We start from the raw sequence: 18,613 nt of genomic DNA on the forward strand, positions 1-18,613 counted from the left end.
GAATTGCACACATTTTTCAGTGGAAGATGGTGGAACAAGTGACCATAAACGATTAGTTACACAACTAAATTGGCATTGCGGGGATGCTACAGAGATTTGGGACCATCGAGTGGTAGTTAACGCTCAGAAAAATCGGTTGGTGAAATACAAGAGGGAAGGAGAACGGTTAAATAAAGGCCTAGATGGGCTTTATAATTGGGGAGATCCCAATACTCTATCAAAATTGTAGTCCGCTACAGTTTCATGAATTCTTATGGTCAATTGATCCACCATTGAGTACCCAGAGGGGCTCCCAGCAAGTGCATAAACATTATTTTGATGAAGCAATCTGGGCAAAAAAACGCGGAACGCAGAGACAGCTAAGACTAGCAAAGAAATGGGCAAAAAATCCTCTAGAATTAATGAAAGAAACAAAAAAAATTAAGAGTAATTTAAAAGAGTTGGTCCAAACACCATAGAGAAGAGCTGTGGCAGAAGGATGGGGAAGAAATGTTGCGTGCATTGCAAAATGACTCTCACGAAATTGTTGGTCATTAATTAATGCTTCTCAAACACACCAAGATATTGCTCAAACAAACAATGTGTCAGAAGCAAGTTGGTTGACTCATTTTGGCAAAAAATACCGGGAACCAGCTGGAGCCCTAAAATATAAGGGGGATAATGGAAATTGGGGATTGAATTTTGATAGAGGATATTCTGAATTTGATCGCAAAATCTTCTGTGTCAAGATCTGCGGGCCCAAATGGCTTAACTTATCAAGTTCTTAAAGGAAACGGGCACTGTTGGGAGAAATCCTGTACATTTTATACAAGGGAGTGATTGAAAATAGAATAATTCCACCTTTGTGGAAGACCTCGATCATAATTCCGATCTTTAAAAAGGGGGATCGCGAAAACCCAATAAGTTATAGACCAATCACGCTGCTTGACGTGGAGAGTAAGTTGTTTACCAGTCTAATACTGAGAGAACTTGAAATGTGGGCTGGAAGCAACAACATAATCCCCAAACACCAAACAGGGTTCAGAAGAGGTTACTCCACCTCCTTTAATGGTATTATACTTGCTTCATTAGCAAATCAAATAGATACAAATAATGCAGGAAGACTTTATGGTGCATTCATAGATTTGTCGAGTGCTTGTGATATGGTAAACCGAGATAAACTTGAGTAAATTGGAACAGAAAGGGGCCCCGAAATCTCTAATCAATATATTAGTAAATCTTCACGAAGGAAACACAGCTAGGGTAAGATTAAATCTAGCTGGACACTTGTCAGAATACATAAGCATAAACAAGGGAGTTAGACAAGGTTGTATGGTGGCACCATTTCTCTTTAAGTTCTATCTGGGAGATTTAGGTGCCGCCATAGAATACTCATCATTGGTAAGTCCAAGGGTGGGGTCATTGGCCATAAGATGGCTTATGTATGCAGACGACAGTCCTACTGGATAGGACTCCTGTCGGTCTGCAAAGATTGCTGAGGGCACTTGATTCGTATATGAAAACAAATGACCTGGTGGTAAATCCTGAAAAATCAAGGGTCGTAATGTTTGAGCGAAAAGGCCTTAAAGATATCAAATATTGCTGGTCTATCGGCAGTAAATCAATACCGGTGGTAAAAGAAGTAATGTATCTTGGCTTTAATTTGCATGCGGCCCCTACAGTTGGGATGCAGTATGGGCAAATTTTGGCCAAAGGAACACAATTAATTGCTCAAATGAAGAAGATCTCTAGCCTCTATGGTAAGTTCTTCATCATGCCAGTAATAAAGCTTTATATTGCGAAAGTGATTCCTGTACTACTGTATGGAATTGAGGCAAAACCTCTTTTGTGGTCTGTAGATTGGTATAAAATTGAAAGTTATATCTGGAAGCAGGTATTAGGTTTGCCCAAAGGCCTACACACGGCAACATTTAGATACGAGCTGGGCTTAAAATCTCTCAAGTATGCAGTTGACTGGAAACTCCTCTCCCTGTATAGATCTATCATCGAGCCAATGACCAACACACTGTTTGAAAATCTTTTAGACAACATGAACTTTGATACCTCGCTAACCCTGAGAGAACTTAGAAAGAAGGCAGAAAATCTATTGATTCACTGTAAATCTGAAATCTACATTAATCATAAATCCATTGAAGGTAAAAAAAACCCTGTCCTTGAGAGATTGGATCACCACAGGAGATATGGTGAGATCGTCTTCTATCCCCGAAGCCTTCTTCAAGTACGGGAAAAAACAGGGTTTTGTACCAAGGTATTTGTCAAAGTTCCAAGATTTAAAAGGAAGACAGAACTTTGAGAGTCCGGCTGAACTTGATTAAGATTAAGACAGGATCAGTATTAACAAAATGGGGTGTCACTGAAGGAATTCGGAGCTTATGTATAGAATGCCTGGATCCAAGTAAACAAACCTTAGAACACCTATTAAGATTCTGCAAAGGTACTTGGGAAATTAGGGTGGAATATTTGGGGAGTTTAGTAGGATCACTCGATCGACTCCCCTCCGACGATTTTTGGGAAAGAAAGATTTCTGTCCACGAAATTAAACTGACTTTAAATGTTTTAAGGGTACTGCAATCCGCAGGTTTTATACCACAAGAATACTGGTAACGGACTATTCGAATGGAGGGTAAAAAATAAATAAAAACATTCTTTGTATAGTTACCCTTGACACCTATGTGAAAGGAACACCTGTTTTAAATCATGTCAAATTGCATGACTGATGAATTGGTTTTAAATGTTATATGAAGGGGATATTATTGAAATTTGCTATAATTTGAAACTGACATTTACAAATTCTTAACATGTTCAATTTTAAACAAAGAATGTGTAAAAAAAAACAAATGTGGTTATATCACAATAAAAAAAAAGAAAAAATTAAGTCTCCACAAAGGATTATCTTCGCCCAACCTAGGGATTCCACCCGAAAATCTATTAGTGCTGTTATCTGATCAATGAAATCCGTCTTTCCTGCTCGTAGATGGTTCCAATACAAAATCAGTATTAAAATCCTGTCTTTAGTATGCTCATGTGCACCGACCCTTTCAATGGAAATCTCCTGAATATAAGGAGAGTGGTTGACAGAATTCATAATACGCCATCCTGATGCTCTTCTCACCATTGTCAGCAACCCTGCCATAGGGCGCCCATGTTTTGATTTTATAGCCGGATTTATTGCAATCTCAAACTCTGAGATTACCGGTGGCTCACTTAGCCAGGTCTCCTGCAAACACACGATGTGGAGATTATCTAGCCAGATTGTATTGAACAGATGTATAAACCCTCGTGTGTTCCAGGATTCTAAACAGCACTCCATGGGGGGGAGGGGGTTCAAGCTACTGGCATTATTGGTTGTTTTTTGTGTTTAAGGCCCCTGGCAACCATTGCCATTCATGATTTAAAGGGGCGGAGGTTGTAGTTTGAGGACACTCTTTGATGTCATCGGAAAGCCCTTTTCTTTTAATTGTAATTCTTATTTGCGCATTTTGATCATCAGAAGCCACTCCTCCATCACTCGTTGATATTGGAGTTATCCTTAACGGAAGCGGTGATGGCATACGTTTCTGATACAAAACTTGCGACAAGCTCAAGTGCTCTTGTGAATCCTTCGTCACCGTGTCTCTTGTTGGAACCGGTGCTATAGATAGGCTTGAGGACGCTTCCTTTTGAACTTCCAGGGTTCCCTTGGTGGTTGGTCGAGACGCTTCAGGCTCAGTAAATTTGTAGCCGTCAAAACCCAATGAAAACAACGCAACATTTTCCTCCAATATAGATGTGACAAGTCAGTCCGAGGTTAGGTGGAGCACCACCTTGTCATTCGAACCTTCATCTGTAAACTCCACGATTTTTAAATCATTTGAAGTTATTGTCCGTAGACTTGGTACAAGATGAAGTAACTTAAGTACGGTTCCTCGATTCAAGATCAAGTTGTCAATCGACTCCAAGCGCTCAATTTTCACCTTGTGAATGGAGCTCTTATTTGAGACTGTCTTTGAAAGACTTTCCTTGGATGTTTGAGGACGTCTGTTGGCCACAAGCCCTTGCACTTTTCTTCGACTGTCATCTGGAGACTCGACGTCAGTGACTCTGGTCGGGTGCCCATGAGGACCATTTTCATTGGTTGATTGATAAATCCAAGCGATAGCTTGGTCCTGAATTCAACCATAACCTCCCCGGTCTATCAGCTTGAAGATTAGCTAGACACAGTTTTCGCTTCTCGTCCATTGTCAGAAACACCGGACTGAGTAAGGGAGGAGGCAGTGAGTTATTGCCATTCCGTACTTTGATGATTTCACATGACCCTACATATAACCCGCATTTTATAGCGGGATTTCTGCAATCGGCCTTCTCGATGCTTGGTTGATTTGTCACAGGCTTGTCCAAGATTATTTTGGCTGTCGGTTGAACAACTTTATCCTTACATTGAATAGGCGCCGCACTTGGTTGTGCTCCCATGTTCTGAGGCAAGGGTTTGCCTATTGATGAGGCCTCCAGGTCCACGTATTCCGGATTGTCGTAAACTGACAAGTCCAGTAGCTCCACCGCGATGTCCATGGTTGGTGTGGGAATCTTCGTTTGTATCTGTTTTACAGGTGTTAAGTTTACACTTTTACCTTGAGTTTGATTATTAGGTGGAGCAGGGCCTGTGGTTGAATTGGCCAAGTCAGTAGACACTATCTGGACCATTTTAATGTTCCGCAAGAACTTCCGAGCTTCGTTTAGAGTATTATTTTTCCTCGCCTTTTGATTTTTTGGTTTCTTACTAGTTGTCTTAACAGCAAGTTCAGATTTTAATGGCAATTTCACAGGCTTTCCCAAGGTCTGGGGCCCTCCAGTAAAAATTGAGTATACAGTAGGCTGCCCCACTGTAAAAGGAGTTAGTCCATCTTTTGAAGTCGGTTCCATTTGAATACGGACTCCTGAGGTCGATGCCATTTGGATGTCTTGGCAAGTTTTGTTAGCGGCGCATCTAGCCTGTTCAAATGCTGTGTGGAATGACAAGTCTGCGACGTTTGGTGTAAAAGAAATTACCGATGAACAAGGACCAGTCTTTAGCAGAGATACTGAGGCCTTGTTTCTTGCATCAACTGGAACTACAGCGCCCTTTTTGACCTCTACTGCGGCCCGCTCACCCACCGGAGGGAGCTGCATTGGAATGGAGGACTGGAGACATTGCTGTTCCTGCAAAATCAAAACATAAGCTTGAAGATGATGGTGTTGTAATAACCTGTTTTGCTCCTGCTCAACTTGGGTTCTGGTCTTAGCACTTGTTTGCCCTCCGTCAAGATTGGTACACTCAGAAGACCTTTGCCAGAGTGAATGACTTGTATCATATTTAAATAGTGCGAGTGCCTCCCAGGCGACTTCACCGAACAACCTTTTGTCGGTTGAATCGCTTTTTCTGCTCTCACTTAATAGGTTACAGGCTGCATCCAGTCTTTTGATGCCCTCATGTTGTTCTACATATGAGCGATCACATGTTTTTTCTAGTTGAATTAGTTTGGAATTCATCATCGCCACAACCGTCGTTAAATCTTTAGTTGCCTCGTGTATATTCTCAAAGTTTCATAAACGGGGCCAATGAAATCGACGGGGATGCCAATAGAAGGGCTTGCAATTCAGTCGAGGGCAACACAGATGGTATTTCCGCTCCTACGGTTTGTGCATGCGGCTTCGGCATCCTACCGGAGTGGTACTCCTTGTCACGCCGAATTTTAGGGAACGGGTGTTCCATCAAAGATGAATCCATAGAGTTGTTGTGTGAAGAGTGCTCATTACAATACGTTTCCTCAGCAACCTCATTGGCATTTCTTTTTGAAATGGGATGTCTTTTTTGGGAAGTCAAGTGAATGCCGGATATCTCATGCCGCGACTCTCCATTGGGCAGGTGTTCATATGTCTTCAGCCGTTTGTAACAAACCTCCGACCATATATCGCCCGTTGGCCCCATCAATTGGGAATTATTTCATTTTAGGGCTGTTTTAGCCTTAGTGTCGAGAGATGTCCTGTTGTCTTTAGGTTGCTTATTTGAACATGCTTTGTTCAGGAGCACTAGATTCTGTAAGACATTATTCACAACCCCCAGTGAGTCTCTTCTTGCAGCATTTTTTTGGCTCAAATCCGACTCCGTCAGGCTGCCAAGAATCAAACTCTGCTCTCGACGTTGCTCCTCTGGAGTTAAATTAACTTGCTGCTGAATAGGATCTTTATCATTAACTTCATAAGAGGACCCAGTGTCCAGTTTTGTCCTGACACTCACTGGAGAACTCGCAGTGAACGATGCATCTGCCTCCTTTATGGTGCGCAAAGAGTCCTCGCAGCACAGGCTAGAGTGTGAAAGGTCATTCAGATGAGAGGCGGCTTTAAATAACTCTGGTGGATTGCAATCTTGCAAGGACACAGTTCCCAATCCTTCTACACAATCTCCACCAGGGGGAGCCTCTCCTCCGCAGCCAGCTTCAACCCCACACACAGTGGCACTCAGACCGCACTGCAACAAGCTCTTCCTCCCAGCACACCCCGCCGCCTCTTAGACGGCTTCCGCGGGACGATGGTGCAGGTGAGTGTGGGATACAACTGTTGTGAGAGTGGGAATATTACTGTTGTTATCAGGACACTTGTTTTCAGTAACGTCTGTATTGACAAAGCGTGGCGCTGCCGAGGAGTCACTGTTCTCGGTGCTTGCACTGCTAGCACATTCAGTGCCACTACATGGAGCAGTACAGCTCTCCCCAGCAACGCCATGTGTCCGATGGAATCCCTCCCACGAATATGCGGGTTCAGTCGAGGCAATAGGTGCTTCGAATACTGTGTCACAAAGTATATGCATATGTTTTGCTACATCAAGTTCAGGATCATGTTCGAGATTGGGATCCGGATTACAGTCGATTACCTCAGAAGTGCAGGAATGATAGCGACTTACTTTCGAAATGAGTTGAGGGCGCTTCCTCCGGTAGTCCCGCACAGTCACGACGCTTCTCAGCTCGGTTCCTCAATGCAGGGGACGGTGCAGCCGCCATTGCTCGCCCACTCGCCACAGCCAAACAGCTCCAAGTCCACAGCCCTTTCCACCTCAGGGCTTCACGCCGCAAGGGTCACAGAGGTGGCCTTAAGTAGTCAGCTGACCAGCTGGTTGTTAAAGGCACACGCACCTCTACCCTCTTCTATGGGCTTGAGTGAGTGGAGAGTCTCTCTGCTTCCTTTCCACTCGCCACAGCCAAACAGCTCCAAGTCCACAGCCCTTTCCACCTCAGGCTTCTTTTGGCCACGTAAGTGGGATTCTGGAAGGAAGTAGGCAGTTCTAATGATTTGTTTACATGGAACTTGGACATAAATGTAGGCGCAAATCGAGGGTGAGTGCACAGAACCACTGTATCTATGAACAAAAGGGTCTATAACAGAAAGGGCCTGTAGTTCACCAACTCACCTTATAGAAGTGAAAGCTACTAGGAAGGCTGTCTTATAGGCAAGATAGTCAAGACTTGCCTTATGCATAGGCTAAAAAGTAGACACCATACGTCTAGTCAAAACCACATTTAGGTCCCATCCGGGAGCTGGGTAAGAAATGGGGGGGATGAATCCTTTTAATCCCTTACATGAAAGCCTTAATTGGTATTTTCCACCACAACGCCTTCTGTTGTGACGTAGCATAGGCTGAGAGAGAACTAAGTGAACTTTTAGGGAATTAAAAACCAGGCCTGAGTCTAGTAGGTGAGTCAGGCACAATACAATGCGAGTAGGAGAGCAGTCAATAGGATAGACACCCCTGGACTTGCACCAGATAACAAACCACTTCCATTTACTGGCTTAGCAGTATCTAGTGTTAGGTTTTCTAGCCTCCCTAAGTACGTCCATGCATCTGAGGGAGTTGTAGGTGCCAAGACTATGACCTCAGGAGCCAAACCGCTAAGTTCAAAGTTTGCGGACACGGTTGAAGTTTCCCCTTTGTCTTGTGACAACATGTTGGGGACATCTCCATCAGAACCAGGGTTGGCAGGCCCACATGGTGCCACCAATATCACGGTGACTGGTTCCTGGTGCATCCTGTGCACTATCTTTTTGAGTAGGGGAGTCGGGGTGGAAAGCAAACAAATTTCCCTGACCATGTTATCCAGAGACCGTTCCCCTTAGATCTGTTCTGGCGGTATCTGGAGGCGTAATCTTGGCATTGATCGTTCTCCAGAGTTGCAAACAAGTCGATCTCTGGGAAACCCCATTGTGCGAACACGTTGGAGACAATGTCTTTGTGTAGTCGCCATTCGTACTCTATGGGCAGTGGGCAGTCTCTGCTGAGCACATCCGCTAGAAGATTGAGTTCGTCTTGAGACAACAGGAACATCCTGTGTTTGAGAGCCCATATCCAAATGTTTTGGGAAAGCGTGGATAGCCCTGGAGAGTGTGTGCCCACTTGCTTGTTCAAGTAATACATGGCCGTGGTGCTGTCTGTGAGAACCAGGACTGTCTTTCCCTGTAACTGTGTCCAAGTCTTTCAGTGCTTTGGATATGGCTAACGCTCCAAAAGATTTGTGTGGTTGGATGCTACATCCGGGGACCATACTCAGTGCGCCGTCTGCTGAAGCAGGTGAGCCCCGACCCCGTGAGAGTCTGTCGTGAGAGTGGCTTCTACTGCGGGGGTGGTGAAGGTCTTCCACTTCAAGAGGTTTTCCCTCAACCACCACTGGAGAGAGAATGAGGGCTGGTGAGACAACCACCAGATCTTCCCATTGTCTGCTGGCCTGACACCAATTGCTGTTGAGCCACTCTTACATGGGACGCATGCGCAGACGTGCGAGTGTAACTAAATATAGGACTCCATCATTCCTAACAGTCGCATGGCCTTGCGTACCGTCACCTTTCGACCGGCTAAATATTGAGGGATCTATAAAAGCATGTTTTGAACCCTCTCGTTGGAGGGGAAGACAAGGCCGTCTTCTGTCCGAATTAGAGCCCCTAGGAACTGTTTGACTTGACTGGGGTCTAGGCTGGACTTCTTCTCGTTGATTGAGAATCCCAGGCTGAATAGGAGGTCTATCATTCTCTGGGTATTCAACAGACACGTTCTGTAGGAATACCCTGTTATGAGCCAGTCGTCTAGGTAAGGGTAAACCGGAACGGATTCTCTGCGCAGGTGCGCTGCTGCCACTACCTTTGTAAACAACCTTGATGCTGAGGCAATGCCGAAGGGTAGTACTTTGAAACTGATAGTGCTTGTCCTCTACCATGAACCTTAGGTATTTTCTCGGTACAATGTCCTTTCATGGCGGGACGTTTTTTCGCAAGGGTTTTTTACCGCAAATTTTTTCAACGAAAAAAAACCCATCACATTTTGTGGTGGCGGGGGCTAGACATTTTTTTATATATATATACATACAGGATGTGGGTGTTTGGGAATAGATACAAAATAAAAGGTAATGGGGGTTTAGGGGGAATCCCCCCAAAATAATTTTTAAAAAATTTGATTGTTTTTTCATTAAAATATTTGCAGTAAAAAACTCAGCGAAAAAACATCCCACTATTAAATGACATGGAACCATTTTCTGTGTGTCGGCAATATTGAAATATGAACATATGCATCTTTCATATCCAGCGTTGCCATGTAAACCCCCTTTTTCAGCAGAGGGATTACTTCCTGTAATGTGACCATACAAAACTTTTGAGGTATGACAAATTTGTTTGCTGGGCGCAAGACTAGCACAGGGCGCATGGTGAGGTCCTTTTGGGTACAAGGAAGTACACTGAATAAATACCCTTGTTTAGCTGTAGAAGGACAACTTCTATGGCGCCCTTTTCCTGCAGGATCTCAACCTCTTGCAGCAGGATACGTAGGTGTGCCGGCGTCAGGCATCTTGATTTTGCTGGTCTGAATTGAAGTGGTTGGCAGAATTGTATGCAGTACCCGTGGACGGCTGTCTTGAGCACCCACTGGTCTGTTAACCCCTCCCATGCATTAAGGAATGTTAAACGTCCCCCGACCGGGGAGGCATGGGAAGGGACCGGGATCTGAGGGTCATTTGTGACCGGAGGCCAGGGAACCTCTGAGAGTGGAATTCCGGCCTCTACCCTTTCCACCGCATTGTCCTCTAGGTGGAGACGTGGTGTTGGATCCTTGTCCTGAAGATTCCTGAACCATACTTGTTCTGAGGGAGGAAAGGAGCGACAAGAGCCTCCCCCTTTTTGTTAAGGTCTTTGGGTTATTTGGTTTAAGGTCTTAAGTCTCATGATCCTTCTTAGCTGTCTGAAGCGCCTCGTCCACCGCCTTGCAAAACAAGTTGGTCTCCTCAACGGCTTGTTTATTAAGGCTGCATGGGTTTCAGGCTTAAAACCTTCCTTAACCAGGGGTGTAGTTTAAGCGGTGTACTCTGGGCCAGTGTCCTGCCCGCTGTGTCAGCAGCGTCCAAAGTGTTCTTTAGAATATTGTGGTTAATTTGTTTGCCTTCCGATACAATTGCGAACAGTTTAGCCCGCATTGGTTCTGGAGCCCTTTGAAGGCCCTCTTGCAACAAATTACACTTCACATCTGTTATGCTGGAGCTAAAACATGGCGCTGATGCGCAGTGCATTCTGGGGGCACTCAGAGCTATAGTGGATATTTATTCCATGCTTCAGTGAAAACTGCACTTGCTTTGCTAAAAAAACATGCTTTCAATGTTATTCGTTGCTGAGCCCGCTATGCAGGCGTCAGTCAAGGACACTGTGCTGGGAAAGCTGCTGGGATCCACAGGTGCCGTCTGGCAAAAGATATAAAAAAAGGTTTTATGTCTTGCTCAAGATGAGTTATGGAATTGTTTTCTGTGGTGCTTTAGAAAAGGGAAGCTTTGCTTCTTGGGGGGTTACTGTCGGTTGACCTGGCCGGCAACCAACAGTCACTCAGCAATGCACAAGCGCTAATGCCAGAAAATTCGAGAAATTGCCATCCCTATTTGAGGAGGGCATATATGCGGAGCTCTGGAAAGGTCAGGTGGGAAAAAAACACAAAGACCTCAGTCGGAGGGGGGACGCCTTGTTCCGACCTTCCTGTGGGCTGTTGTGCTCTCTGCCTGGCTGTTACCGGGGTCATCCAGCCGCGTCTGGCGAGATGAGGGATTCAGTTACACCCATGGTGATGTATTTTCTCTTGAATTCTCTGTCCTTTCTGTGATTCATTTCTGTTTTATCACCTGTTGCTTCTTAGCTATGAATAAATATCCATATAAGTGCTCATTATTTTGCTAACTGCATATCTGGTTGTGAGTTATTGCTTAGTCTACCTGCGTTCAAAGTATTTGCTCTGCTCTGTAAATGTACTGGAGATAAATAACTGTCCGTGCACTCTTGGCGAGCAATACAACATCTGAGTAGCTAGCCAATAGAGTGGTGGTGTTGGCTATTCGGGTGGAGAATGCAGCAGCAGTCATGACCCTTTTACCCGGTCCATACAACTACTTGCCCTCATCAGGTGGCGCCTCCCCTGTATACAGGGGGGACACCTGCCCTCTTTCTCGTAGTGGTAACTACCAGGGAATCTGGAGTGGCATGCCCTTTAATATAAAGGGGGTCAGTAGGAGAAGGGCGAAACAATTTCTCTACTCTAGGATTAACCGCCCTGGTCTGGGCTGGAGATAAAGAAGGCGTTAGACATTTCTTAATGGAGTTCAGTAAGGGAATAGCCTGACTGGCAGGAGGCTTTTCCTTCAGCATGTCCTCTACAAAGTCTGAATCCTGCACAGCGCCCTGTGTGGCGATTTGAAAATGTTCAGCCGCCTTTTTAAGATGGCGTTGAACGCTATTTGATCATCCACAGGTGAGGCCTGACGGGGTGGGGTGGTAGGGGGAATCCATACACAGGGCGTCAGGGACCGGGGTAGGAGTTTGGGATTGTCAAGGTTGATCATCAATTGGATGGCCGTCTTCCCAATTGTCTATGGGATCAGCAGGATCATCCATAGGGTCCCCAAAGGTATCATCCTGTACATAGGTGCTGATAGGCACATCATCATCTGTAAGGTCAAAAACATTATGTTCAAGAGGATCGTCAAAGGTCCTCTGAAACTTAGTCATAGGCGTAAAAGAAAGTTCCTCCTGAGGCCTCTTGGGGGCAAACCTCTCAGAGTATTCAACAAACTTCTCCAGTCTGTTCATGCACCCCTGAAGCAGAATAGTGGGTTGTGTGTTTAATGTGGGAAACTGGTGCATCCTTGTCGCTGGGATGTGATTTTCCCATAGCAGGACTCACGTCGCGTCTATCGGGTCCAGGGACGGTGGCAGCAGAACTTTCTGCGGTAAGGTCAATGGCCTCCAAAGTGGAGCCTTGGTCATCGCTAATCTCTTCGTCACACTCAGCAGCTGTAGCGGCAGGGGAATTATTCTCAGCATGCAACATACAGTAGCCGCCCACTGCTTCAAACGGCACTCCTTAAGAGTCTTCAGGCCGTAGGAGTTTATAGGCCGTACAGTCCACCTCGTTGGGGTCGAGGGGAAGACAATTGTCGCATCAACAGTGCTCGTCTTTCCACAGGTATTTCACCTTACAATAAGGTCAAAATCTAATTGGATTCCTGTCCATAGCGCAGGATATTGCTTGCGACGACAAACCCAAGGGAACAAAGAGGGGAAAAGGAAAGTAATTCTTGAAAAGAATATGACCACCCTGACCCCACTCCCTCTACTGTAAAGGCCAGCCAGAGGGCAGCGGCGACTGGATCAACAGCCGTCGAAATTCCATTGCCAGCAGTCTTCGGCGGTGCACAGGAATAATCAGCTGTCGAAGGGAGTTGCAATGAGAATAAATGACCAAAAGGTCAAGAGAAATGACAATAACGCAATGTTTATGAAGAGCTCCGCATTAGAGCAAGCAAATAGCTGGGCGGAATAAACTATCTGAGGGACCTCGACACATGAGGGATTTTGGGTACACTACAAGTCACGTTAGGGATAGTGTTACAGGCATGCCTATGTCGACGTCCCCTTTCGATTCTCGAAAGACAAGATGCACTACTCCACGATTACCAATGGATGTGCACAGCATGTGATTCTATGCAGATTAACAAGCATCCGAACTCTTACTTTTCAGAGGGGCATTCAGCTACTCATGGATAAGAACCTAGTAAACTTGCACTTAAGCAATTCAGGAAAAGCATAACCCAACATTTCAATTTAAGAAGAGCAACAGCAATAGACGGTTTAAGCCAGGCTACTTTTCAGAAGTGTAGGATACCATTCTAAGGTAAGCTAACTCTAGCAGACTTAAGAAAGCAATCAGCAGTTTATGCTTTTCAGAGGGACTGTATACAACTCCAGGACATGTAATAACTCCAAGGCTGTTTAGATATGCACTTAGCAAATCAGGGTAATCAAAATCCAATGGAAGGAACAAGTTACTTACCTGTAACTGTTCTCCAGCATGGGTGTGGCATGGATACAAATGCTCATGAATATTCTGGGTCAGGCTGGGAATCCTCAGTAAAAGAAAAAACAGTTTAATATGGTTTATAGGAGCAAGCGTTTGTATACGAAAGTAAAATGTATTTCTTTTACTGAGGATTCCCAGCCTGACCCGGAATATTCATGAGCATGTGTATCCATTTCAGACCCCATGCTGGAGAAGGAACAAGTTACTTACCTGTAACTGTTGTTCTCCAGCATGGGTCTGGCATGGATTCACATGCGAACCCTCCCGCCTGCTCCTCTTGGTTTTATTGCCACTTTACGTGCTACCAATACTGAAGATGGCTTCCTGAGGAAGGGCTTAGGGAGAGGGCAGTCATTGGCTGGGGGCAGTATGACCCAGAGCTCAGTGATTGGTTTATAGGAGAAAGACAGTTTGTAAACAAATCACTGAGCTCTGGGTCATACTGCCCCCAGCCAATGACTACCCTCTCCCTAAACCCCTCCTCAGGCCCCTCCCCAACCAGGCCCCACAGTCAGTAGCCACTGCCTGGGTCATTGGCATTGCCGCAGGCCATGATCCTGAAAAGACTTGACAGCTACAGTTTGGACCCACTGTGGGAGGGACAGCACAGGTGCCCAAGGAAGCAAGGCAATAGTTGGAGTCGCTGCAGTAGGACTACAGGAGGGGCACCGGCAGACACCCCACCACACAAGCCATCTAAGCAGGCGAGGCGGAGGCCTGAGGAAGATGGTGCAATAAATAGGGAAGCAATTCCAACACCACAAACACAGAGCAACCACAGCAAGACCGTGTCGCAGGGCACCACAACAGCACTGTCCACGAAAGTAGAATAAAGCAACAGATTGGCTCCCGGGACCAGGACCAGGACGTCGTCCCTCCTGACACAAGGGCGGCATCTAACGCAGGGCAATACATGTCTATAAATGGTACCCAACTATGGAAAGATATTTGCACAAATATCCCAGTAAACAGATCAGAAAGGACTATGCGTTTCAGGTTTCACGTCGTATTAACAAATCAAATTTATGTCATTAGAAACAACAACTCAGATGATTGGAGGTGGTGTAGATTTTGTAGAGTCGAAGGCATGGTTGAATCATTGCAACATGTTTTACTTGTATGTCCGACATTAAAGTCCACAAGGGTAAAGTATTTAGCAAAATATGTACATGATACTGCCAATGTAAATAGGGACTTCATCTGGACAAGAATGCTACACAATTGTGAAGATAATCTAAATATCAGAGTGGTTACTTACCTGAGGAATGTTTGTGCTCTTTTTTAGATGACGAAAATCCATGCTGTTTTAGTCGTTTTGGTTGTAGCCTGAAATGTCTATAACGTTCTCCTATTAGGAAATGTATATCTAGTATGAATTGAGAAACGGATGGTTTTTTTTCTCTTTTTAACTATTATTAAGTTTTACGCTTGTATCTGTTTTAAATATAAAGTAATGCTTTTAGGTTTTTTTGTAAAGGTTTATATAAACCAAAACAATAATAAAATAATATATATATATATACATACATATATAAAAGATGGTGTCCAAGCTGCTCAAAGTTAAGGATAGCGCTCTGAGTATCGGGGATACCAAGAAAGGGGCTAGATGCAGGGTAGCCCGAGATGCAGGGTAGCCCGAGATCCAGGGATGGAGCTGGGCAACAGTTTGGGGAAGTTGGGGGGAGGGAGTTGGGGTAGGTAGGGAAGGGAGGTAAGAGGAGGGGGCGCGGGAAAGGGTTGGGAGGAGGGACAGGTGGGGGGAGGAGGGACGGTGGGAGAGGAGAGGGAGTGGGAGGGAGAGCGGGCTCATAATCACAAACCACCAGTGAAGAGTGGGGGGGGGATGGAGGTGGCCAGAGAGAAAATTGGATAGGATGAGAGACCTGAGGATAATGACCTGGAATGTCAAGGAACTAAACAATTATATTAAACAGAATAAAGTTATGATGTACCTGAAAAGACAGAAAACAGACTGGCTTTGTTCCAGGAAACTCACCTGACTAAAGAGAAGAACAAGTTACACTCTTACCTGGTAACTTTCTTTCGATGGGATGGTTCGACGACGTATTCCATATCTATGACAGTAATCACCACATCTGTGCTGCTTCGGAAATTCTTTCGGCGTCTAGAGCCAACGTCACCGGATGTTATAAGTAGGACGCACGACCCCCGTAGCCTCAGTTGTAATTTTTTCCCCAGAACGTGTGGCACCAAACCACTGCCGGTATGACCACAGAAAGTCTCGCGGAAACATAAGCTGCAATCGCATAAGAAATTCTGTAGCGGGGCAGGTAGGGAGGGAGCGATATGGAATACGTCGTCGGAACATCCCATCGAAAGAAAGTTACCAGGTAAGAGAGTAACTTGTTCTTCGAGGGGATTGGGTCCTCCGACGTATTCCGTATCTATGACAGACTCCCAAAACAGTACCAACATATGGAGGAGGGAAAAAAAATTTAGAATATAGAAATTTAGAATGCCCAATCAAATTGCAGAGTAAAGGACCGCCTTGCCAAAGGCCAGATCCTGCCCATGGATAGAATCTAGGGAATAGTGTTGTACAAAAGTATGGACCGAAGCCCATGTGGCTGCTTCACAGATGTTACGAATAGGAACACCCCTCTGCAGGGCAGTAGAAGCAGCCATACCCCTACTAGAATGGGCTTGTAAGCCTACCGGAGAGTCCTTACCCGCCAGGCGGTAACATTCAGAAACTGCCAAGATAATCCATCTAGACAAAGTCTGTTTAGTCACAGCTTGTCCCAAACACCTTCCAGCGTAACTAATAAAGAGCTGATCGTCCACTCTGACCCGGGACATGTGTGAAATTTAGAAACTTAAAGCTCTCCTAGGATCCAACCTATGGAGTCTCTCCTCTTCCTTACCAGGATGTGGAGGAGGATACAATGCCCGAAGAACAACCTTCTGGCTTAAATGAAATTCCGCGACCATCTTCGGAAGAAAGGAAGGACGAAGGACAACCCTGTCCTTATGAAACACAGTGAAGGGTGGTTTAACTGAAAGTGCCTGCAACTCACTCACTCTGCGAGCGGAAGTGACCGCAACTAAATACACCGTTTTAAGGGTTAACATCCTCAAAGGACAAGAATGTAAAGACTCAAATGGAGCACCCATAAGGAATTTCAGAACAAGGTTCAAATCCCAACCAGGCACCTGGAAAGGTGACGGCGGAAACACATTAGTGAGTCCTTTGAGAAACTGAGAAATTAATGGAAATTTGAAATAGGAACACTCCTCAAACGAGCGCTTAAATATAGACAGCGCCGCCAGGTAACCTTTAACAGTACTGTAACGCTCACCTGGTATACACGGGGGTGTCACTCAGTCTATTCCGACCTCTTACGACCTCGAACCCTTCCCTGGAGGCTATTCGACTGGAGACTGGGCCTGAAACACAGGATTGGTAGAGTTTAACTCCCTATTGTCTGTGTGCTTGAACCACTTCTTCCCCCGGGGTCCAACCCTTCCCTTTGATCCACAGCTCACCTTGTTTTCTTGGATAGTGTGCTCTCTGTCCTACCTTCAGCGCAAGGGCGCGTTGATTGATGTGGACTCGTTGCTGCCTAGTTACTTCACTGGCAAGAGTCCGACAGGTAAGTATAATGAGTCTTTTGAACAGTTCTCTAACTTCGTTCCTTTCCTTCCTTAGATGATGGCCGGCGTCCGGGGATGGCGGCGTGCTGCTGAGATGAGTAGCACTGAAGGTGAGTGAGAGCGCGATGCACCCCTTTCGTATTTGCATTGAACTGAGTTCTTTTTCTGTGTCTTTTAGGTCCGCGACATTTCAGCATGGATGCTGGTTATGAAGAACAAATGCAGTGGGTAAGCGCGGTATGCGGCACCTCTAGATGTTTCCACGCTAACCTTGAGTGTCTTTTCCCTCTTGCAGATGGATGAGAAGTTCCGGAGACAGAGTTCCCCCAGAGCGGCTGGGATTCAGGTAAGCGTGTGAAGCTCGTACAGTATTTAAAAATAAGCAAAGATTTGCAGAATGCTTACTAATGCCTTTTTTCTGTTCTTTTCCCTTTTCCTTAGGAAGCGGCGTGCCGGGATGGGAATGACACCGCCGAAGATGCCCGCAGAACAGAAGGAGCGATGACTGATGGGCAGAAGCGCCGCAACGTAAGGCTGTACCCAATGGTGGTCTTGTTCTTGCAGGAGATGAGCGCAGAAGAAAGATGCAGGCCTACTGGAGACAGATCCGAACACAGCGAGTGTCACGCTGCAGGTGCAGAAAACGCAAAGCATGTTTCTCAGCCTGGGTGTGGCTTAAATAGTGTCTGGGTATCCTAGGTGCCTCTGGGCTGAACCACACCCAAAAGGCTAGACCGCACATGCAGTTCTGGGAACCGAAATATGTGGGGGCATCCATCATGTCCCCATCAATGCACTACAAGTGAAATCCCCAATGTTATCCTATGGGAGTGAGTGAGTCTGATGCCACAAGCGCCAAGTCTGACTCCAAGTGGGTCTTTGGAGGGATGGAGAGGCCCTTGAGGGCCATGTAGGTGATTGTGGCCTGGCTCCAACCTGACATCTTGGAGGGCTGGGGACATCAGGGGCAGGAATATGACAAGTACCCATTTGCAGGCCCCTGAGGGCCAACGAAAGCAAAAAAGACAGAACCACAGGAATGTCACATGAAAAAGGATCCACATTCTGAACCCTGCACCAGTCGCAGAACTTTCTTCAATGGCAACGGTACAAGGACGTAGTCACCGGCCGTCTGGCCGAAAGCAACACCTCCATCACGTCTTCAGGGAGGTCCCAATCCTTGTACCTCAACCTTTCAGAAGCCAAGTGTGAAGGTTGAGGGACCTGACCTCTGGATGGAGAACCTGACCCCCCCCCTCCCGTGAGAGCAGATCGTCTCGGTAGGGAAGACGACGTGGAGAGCAGATGGAAAAGTCGAGAAGGTCTGGGTACCATGTCCTCCGGGCCCATGCCAGAGCAATGAGGATCATGCGGGAACCAAACCGCCGTAGCCTCCGCAGCACTTGCAGGATGACGGGGACAGGAGGAAACACTTATAGCAGTGGGAAGGACCACTCCACCATGAACGCATCTCCTAAGGCTCCTTTTGGAGGAAATTCCCGCAAGCAGAACCTTTCGCACTTCCGGTTGACACTGGAGGCAAAGAGATCCACCTGAGGGGTCCCCCAACAGGCGAAGTTCTCCAGGAAAATCTCCTGAGCCAGCTCCCACTCGTGA

The sequence above is a fragment of the Ambystoma mexicanum genome, chromosome 1p, assembly GCF_040938575.1.
Source record: "Ambystoma mexicanum isolate Mex_15411 chromosome 1p, UKY_AmexF1_1, whole genome shotgun sequence".
In the NCBI taxonomy this organism is placed as follows: Eukaryota; Metazoa; Chordata; class Amphibia; order Caudata; family Ambystomatidae; genus Ambystoma; species Ambystoma mexicanum.